At 42.4% G+C, this 7,957-nt stretch overlaps 1 protein-coding gene across 9 annotated transcripts in view; it reads right to left on the bottom strand.

The window, feature by feature from the left end:
• Positions 1 to 7,957, bottom strand: part of FOXP1 (forkhead box P1) — a 331,699-nt gene that overhangs the window by 128,157 nt on the left and 195,585 nt on the right. The window contains exon 1 of one of the 9 annotated variants that reach the window (XM_031056362.1): positions 3,451 to 3,469. The exons of the other annotated variants lie outside the window; for them this stretch is intronic. The gene's annotated coding sequence lies outside the window, so the exon portion shown is untranslated. Of the gene's footprint in view, positions 1 to 3,450; positions 3,470 to 7,957 lie in introns of those variants that run through there. 9 annotated transcript variants of the gene reach the window in all.

The following is a 7,957-nucleotide window of genomic DNA, read 5'->3' as shown; positions in this document are numbered from 1 at the left end:
GGGGGGTAATAGAACAGAGTCAATTTAAAGATTTAGTATAAACTAGTCCAAGCCTGTGGGAGGAATGCAAAGTGGAAAAAGTAAACACGGTCCCCCCAAGAAGTTCCCCTGGAAGCTGAGCAGGCAGCCAGTGCCTGGTACCCGCTGCCCCGCGCCCGGGGAGGTCAGCACAGCTATGCTAAACTGACAGGTTCAGTTTACAGCAGGCCAGCACTTTGTTTGGATATACTGGCCTTGCTCACCGCCAGCTTAACAACAGATGGCTCGAAAACTTTCATTATGTTGCAGAGGGCTGAACTGCAAACAATCGGGAAAACTGTGAAAAGTTTAACTCCCTGCGAGCCGAGCGGGGAAGCGCTGCCCTCGCCAGCCGGCATCTCCTCCCGCCCCGGCCATGGGCGCCTTTAAATTAATTAAAGCGGGATGGGATGATTAATCATACCTGCACACGGTCCTGGGGATGCCTGGGAAAAAGAATTTGCGATTTGACAAGGTCATTTCAATAAAAGTAGCATTCCAGGAGAAAATGGACTTTGACGGATTGCAAAGCTGATTTTAAACCTTCCTCAAGCCTCTGGCTCTAGGAAAGTTATAGAAAGTTTCTGCAATAATCCTCTAATCGGGGTTTATCAGGAGTTTTCTGATGAGAGTTCTTCCATCTACAGAAACAGAGCCTCTGTCCCTCACATTCTCACTTCAAACTTTCACCCTCCACAGCAAGAGAAGGCCAGCAAATAATCTAACATGCATATCTGAATATGATTTATCCAAATCTGTGTATAATTTAAATATTCATCTAACTGATTTGATTCATATGCACCCTAATATCTTTTAACGCTCTTAGGCAGGTTATAAAGGCACCTTCCGAGGTTTAATTCAATTGACAGTCTTATATACATCTCATCACTGAAAACGCATTATTTTATATTATTCAAGAAATGAACAAATCTGTTTTCCACAAATGTATTTTAAAAGCGACTCTTTCCTGTTATTGAAAGAAAATTGTGTTTATTACTCCTTTAGCATAGTGTAAACTCATAAACGTCAACAGAGAGTACAAGGAAAACTGTCAACTAAATATTGTTTCCTTCATGAGCTGCTCTTCCAAGTCAATTACGCCTTTCAACTTCTGGGGCATTGTATGATAAACTGGCAGTAAAAATCATTCACATTAATATACCATGGTGCCTTGCCTGCAAAAGGTAATTAAAGAAGTAAATGACTCATAAGAATAGACATATTAGCTGCAAAATGAAAGGCAACTGAGCTGCCACATGAAAATATGTACCATTAAGATACTGCATTTTCATATTCCTGTAATCAGCTTCAGTAGACTAATGCTTATTTAATCCAGTTCTCGCCTAAGTCCATCAACAACTGTTTTTTACTGTTTTCTCCTTCACTGAACATTATGTGTGCAGGTTTGGAATAAATACTGCAATAAGATTTTTGCATAGTCAATTGAAGAACAGGTTTTTTATCTTTTAAAAACTATTTTTCTTTCCCACCAAGAGGAATACAGCAGAGAAGGATACCAAGAAACCCCACGTTTCCTGGGGTTCTTTCAGTGCCAATATGCTTTGAGTGAAATATACATCCTGGTCTAGCATTAACCATTTTGATTTGTGAAATACAGCAGGAAATCAAGCTTCATCTTCCAACCTTCCTGTTCTTCATATGGGAAAGGTTTGCCTTGTTAATGCATGTTTTCATTAGGGTTAGAGAAATTAGACAGGCTTTCTCTTTCTTAAGTCCTTGTCAAGGTGGGGCAAGAAGAGGAAGTGGCACTGCTGGGTTTGTGGAGGAGATGGAGCTGCAGGCTGGGGAACCACAGCAGGGGCATCACCCCCAAAGATTTGCTCTGCCCAGCCCAGCCTCAGCTGACAAGACCCAGACTCCAAACACAGGTACCATCCTGGCATCCCACCTTGGCAGCAGGACAGCCAAGCTCAGCACAACACACTCCTGATTTTTGGGAAGGGCCATTGCTGGGAGCTCACCCTGCAGTGCACATCTCAGCCCACCCTGCTTCTGTACCCACCACATAAACAAAGCCTTTTGGTGAAGGGTCTTGGGTTGAACTTCACAAGTTCATCTTTCTCCTCCCACGGGGACAGCAGGGAGATGGTGAAATTCAGGGAACAAAGTACAATTGTGTCCAAAAGAAAACACCCTGCAAAATACTCAAACATTTCTAACTTGTCCTGTTTGTGAGCAGTAATTAAAATATGCTTTTCATCACAATAATAGCTCTGTAAGGCCAAGATCCAAACTGCTTTTGACTGCACAGCTCTCACAATTATTTCATTTTCTAAAGTATGGGGTGGAGTGAACTCCAGTATCTCAGCTACTGCTACAATGCTCTGTTGACAAATGCTGACTTTCCTAAATGGCAGACACCGTGTACGCACTATCCATCCTTTATTTATTGTGCCCGACACAGGTTTATCCTTGCAAAAAGAGATTTTTCAATAAAAATCTTCACACATTGCTTTGCAACCTGCATTATATGTTGCTTATTTATCACTATCAGTACGAAATAGTGTTAGACTTAAAATGTAGGATCAATCATTATTTAAACTGTATTATTGCTTCTCCATTTGAGCAGACATCACTTTGTACCCACAATTAATGAGCTCTAGTCCTTTTTCTAATTAAGGAACAAAGGTTCTTGTGCGCAGAGTATAGAGTGACACTGTCTAGAGAACACACATTTAAATAAAAGAGAATCCTTCTAATTACCTTACAATAGGATTTTTCATATCCAGGAATATAATAGGATCAAGAAATTAGAGCATTTCCAACAGCATTTACAAATAAGTAATTACAAAACACCATTAAAAGGTAATAATGCATCCCTAAAAACAAGGGGACCTTATGGAGACTAGTGCCTAACACTTCAGTATTTACAGAATTAACCTTTGAGCATTGATACAGGGAAAATGAAACACAGAAATTATGTTATAGATGTGCATGCACAGAGATAAATAAAAAAAAATGAGGAGTCAGCTATTAGAGCCTAAACCACTTTAGGCTCACACAGATTAGGATCCAAACACATAATTAAGAAAGTCAGAAAGGTAACCTCCTTTTATCCAGTAATTAGGGCTGTTAGAAATCGGATACTGTCTCTTAAAAGTGTTACAAATACACGGCACTACTAAATAACCTGCGCTGCTGGGAAAGTATACTTGCTATCAAGGGCAAAGCTGCTATACACTGAGGTAACAGTAAATGACAGACTGTTGTTCAAGTCCATTAGCTGCTATGTGATAGGAGCACATTCACTAGCACACGACCTGTGAAAAATCTTAGATCTCTTTAAATCTTTGAATTGGATTGCTGCATTAATTCTTAAGAACTGCAATCCTTCAACCAAGTCAAATTACCCTCATTAACAGGGGAAAAACTGCCTCTGCAATAAGTTAAAAAAAAAGAGATATTTATTACCTATAATCACTTTCACGTACTTCACCTGGAAGTGTGACAAACTGGGACAACAACTTCAGAGGCTGGCACCAGTTCAGCTGCTGGTGGGGCCGGGGTGGAGGGGACACGCCGTGCACGCGTCACCCTCTGTGCCTGCGCGCGCTCCTGCGCCGACGTTCAGTGGGAAAGCTTCTTGGGGAAAAACCTCAATGAATGTTCTAAGAAAAGAAAAATCACTAAGAATAAGCACAGGCACTGAAGCGATGTCTGTGTGTGCCACTGAAATAACCGCAAAAGAGGAGGGGAAATTCTTCAGTTATTCAAGGCTTGATTAGAACACTACTTCATAATTAGGCATGTTACAAGTATTGTCATCAACCAGAAAATTCATGTACTAACTCAAAGGTCTCAGAAGCTGGCTCAAGCCTTCTATTCATTAACAACATCTGCTATTAATGTTTAACCCTCATAAACTTGCACCAAACATTCAGCATTCAACAAAACCTAAAAATAAATATTTTGTTGCACTGTTATATCCGTGTGATGATCTGCTCTGTTCTGCAGATATCAAGAACCACTACAACGGCCAGAGAGATAACAGACAAATATTTGGTCTTTGTTGGAAAGAAGATATTCCCTTCTCCAGTCACTGCTTCTCTGCACTTCAGATGCTACAGCTCCTGAGCCAGGTCAGTGCAGCACAATAAACAGCAATGCAGACATACAGATATACATGCACCTATACGATGGTATGAATCATTTATTTTGAAGATGAAACTCCCTGGAACAATTTTCAGGATGAGTGTTCTAAAGGACCCTGTTTAAATTTTTTTCTAATTTAGAAATGAGCGTTTCTGGGACGAAAGATTCGCTGTGAAATGGGGAGCTGAGTAAGTCCAGGATCCAGAAATGAGAAACAGAGCATTTCATCTTCATTTTACTGCTGTGAATCCAGATGAGAGCCCCGATCTCGCAGTCAGATCCTAATGGGCAGATCCTTGGAAGAGCCTTTGGAAAGACTCATTTCCACCAGCGTGGTTTTAATGTAAGCGTTGCAATCTGCTTGTGCAGGCTCATTTACAGCGTGGAGACAGAGCTAAGTGGTGAGCTAATGCGACCATCTAATGACTCCTGGAAGCGCATCCGGACATCCCCCGTCCCCCTTCCCACGGATGGATGTCGGTAGCTCAGCCCCTGCTGGGCCCATCCTGGCTCACAGGGGCAGCCCTGGAGCACTGGTGGGCACGTCCCACAGCTCCCTGCCTTCCCTGCTCCCTCCTGCCCACACTGACCCCTGTGCAGGCCAACCCCCAAGTCTGCACAGAGCCTGGAATTCCAGCATCAGGCGGGTGAAGATCCCGCCTGCACTCATCTCACCGTCATTTTCTCATCTGCAGCAACGCCAAGATACAAACCAAGCCACAAAAGTAATGAAAAATACAGCTCTTTTTGTCTTCAAACATGACATTCATGGCGGATTCACTGTCTGCATGTTGCAGCACGCTCTATTCTTAGCACCGTGCCTTTTAAAGTTAGGCCCATTATTTTCTACGGTGTATCAAGATCAGTATGTATAACATATGCCATATTGTTGACACTTCCCTGGATGTACTGCACACCATATGCCTAAAGCACTAAAAGGGGTGATGAACAGAGTGGCAATACTGAAAGGAGAACAAGATACACCGAGCATGTTGAATGAATTCAGTTATATAATTCAGCCAATAAGGGTTTCCATACATTTAACAATCTCTTTTTTTTCCCCCCCTTTTTCTTCCCCCCCTCCCCCTTGTATAAAAATGAATTTAACAACTTTCCACTGTGAAAAGTTAACACCCTGGACACGTATTCAAAGCAAACATTTAATCACAGTGGGCCCACCAGGTCTAAAAAGTATACATGTAAAGATAGATCATATATAATCACACCAATAAAACAAACAAAAAAGGACTATTCATACATTTTAGCAATAAACTAAAAAAATAAAACATACAGTTTTGCTCCTGCTTCCACTTGTCCTTTATTTTACCTTGCATAAATCTGTACCTCAAGTCCAATTCCTAGAACTAGGGAAGATGTCATCTTGCCCATCTTCAGAGCTTTATTTACTAGTTTCTCTACTAAGAATTATTATTTGAAGAACCCAGAAACTAATGCTCTCTTACACTACAGTATTTTTGTCCAAATCTTCTGGAACGGATTATAAAATTGAAATGTAAGAAGGAACACAGCCGAGCTATATTTATAACACGAATGCTGCACTTCAGCATCTGATACATACACATGTGTATCCTCATTTCCATGCCATCCCTCAGCACGCTCTAATGGGTACACTAACTGCATACTCGTCATTAAAATAAAAGAAAAAAGAGGGGGAAAAAAGGAACTGACTCATCACTGAGAACAGTTTTGACAGCTCTTGCATGCAAAGCCCTGGCAGAGAGGCTCAAGCTATTTAGTTGTGACCGGATACAAATCACAAACTTTGGAGTGAATTAATAATTAACGGAAAAAAAACCCAAACAGACAAACTCTCAGCACAGGTACAGGCTGATGCACAGGAGAACCCAAGTCTAATCTCCAAGTTTAGTCCTTGGAGTGATGTGCTACCTGGAGGAAGGCACAGATCTGGAAAGCAGCTATCACTGCAGGGAATTCCCATTGCTGAGACACTGATAGGGTCAGGAGAAGAGAAGAGCAAGAAACACCCAGCAGGAACACACAGGACCCTTCCAGGGGGAGAATCCCAGCTGGCATCAAGCACAGGGGAGGTGTAGGGAAGCAGGCTGCTCTCCTGGCACACCGGGAGCACGGCCAGCTCCTCACAGGGATGCTGCTAATGCTGTGGAGCTAATGATGCCACGCAAAGCTGGAGCTTCCCCGTTCTCTGTCGTTAGTGATCCTATGCACCCACAGGCAATGGATCAAAAGGGCTATGAGAAGATAACGAGAATCCATTTTAATTTCAAAACTTGAAGATTCTGGCACAGGAGATCACTACACAAGATCAGTTCTGTTATGTATCTTCAGTGTGTTGAAGGGAATGTTACATTTTGAACGTACACACACGCACACACATACCTATTTATCTGAGTAAGCAGTATCATTAGCAGAATAAAACAACCTAAAAGGAACATGAGCCTTTTGTTAAAAGTGGAAGACAGAATCTTCGTGAAAAACATCAAAGAAAAGTAACACATGCTCATGTTTAAAAACAGTCTATGCCTAATACAGAACATCAAGACGTTAAAAAAAAAAACAAAACCAACACAAACCAACAAAACCTCCCCCTTTGCTTCACATATTTTCCTTAGAAACAAACTTAGTTTGTTTCTTGCTGACCAGGAAAGGGCTGCCAGTGCCCATTTAAAGCACTGGCTGTGCAATCCACCGAGAAATCAGATAAGAATTAATATACAGAACTTTCACATTGTCAAAATTAGGACAAGTGGAAGTTTTGTGAGTGGAAACACTTGCACTGCATCAGTATTGGGCCAGAAGGTAAACAGAGGAGTATGTTCCAAAAAATTAGAAAAGGAAAGGGTTTAGACAGGCATGCCAGTGCCCGCTCTGTTCCTTCTCTGAGTTTCTCTGGAGGAAAACAAAACAAAGCAAAACAAAACAAAGCAAAACAAAATAGCTTCACTTTGCAAAAGCCACGACTGTACAGCTATGTGCAGAGGGAAGTGGTGAGCAGACAACACCTCCTGTCAGCATCCCTGGGGCTGTGCCTTCAGCACATCGACACTGGCCATGAGATGTCAAGTGAGGGTGTGAAAAACCCTTTTACCTTCCCGTCTCTAGCTCAGGGCTGGTCCAAGCAGAGCACAGCCAAACTTTCTACTGGCTGTTGGCGACGTTAGCTTGATGGACTTCGTCCAGTTGCTTGTGGACTACTGTCCATATTAGGAAAAAATCCCCACTTGACACTGGCACCGGGATCCAGCCCTATCCACAGACACCGGCAGCACTACAGACTTTGCCTCAGCAGCCAGGTTGAGACACAAGGATCACAGCCATGTCAATGTGCCCAGGATCCTTAATAAACAGAATCATACAAAGCCAAAAGCAATTCTACCATGGCTAATTAAAACATCTTTTGTGCTTGCTCTGTAAGAAAACCCACACAACAACACATGAGCAACAAAAACAAAAGCAAAAAAATCCCCTAAACCACCCTGTGGTGAACTTTGCTTCCTTTTCTGAGCAGTACTGGTGACGTTTGCAGGGGAGCTCAGGAGGGTAAAAGGGCATTGCCACCATGGCAGCTTTTAATTCTGCCAGGAAGATCCCCCAGACCTGTAACAAGCGTCTGCTTCCTACCCACCAGGGCCATTAATCACCCAGACTCCTAAAAGGTTCAATTCATGTGCCCACTCAGAGAACTCATGAGATGCCTGATAGTCATGTGTCATTCGAGAAGGGAACAAAACTGTATTCTTCTCTGAACTGAGGTAGCTCCTATTACCAAGAGACCATCTCTCCTGGGAGCGACCAGAAGAGTGAAATGAAGGAGAGCTGATTCAAA

This window comes from Geospiza fortis, unplaced genomic scaffold (genome assembly GCF_000277835.1).
Source record: "Geospiza fortis unplaced genomic scaffold, GeoFor_1.0 scaffold70, whole genome shotgun sequence".
NCBI classification, from domain to species: domain Eukaryota; kingdom Metazoa; phylum Chordata; class Aves; order Passeriformes; family Thraupidae; genus Geospiza; species Geospiza fortis.
The sequence above is the reverse complement of the archived record's forward strand: the minus strand, read 5'-3'. Positions and strand labels throughout refer to the sequence as shown.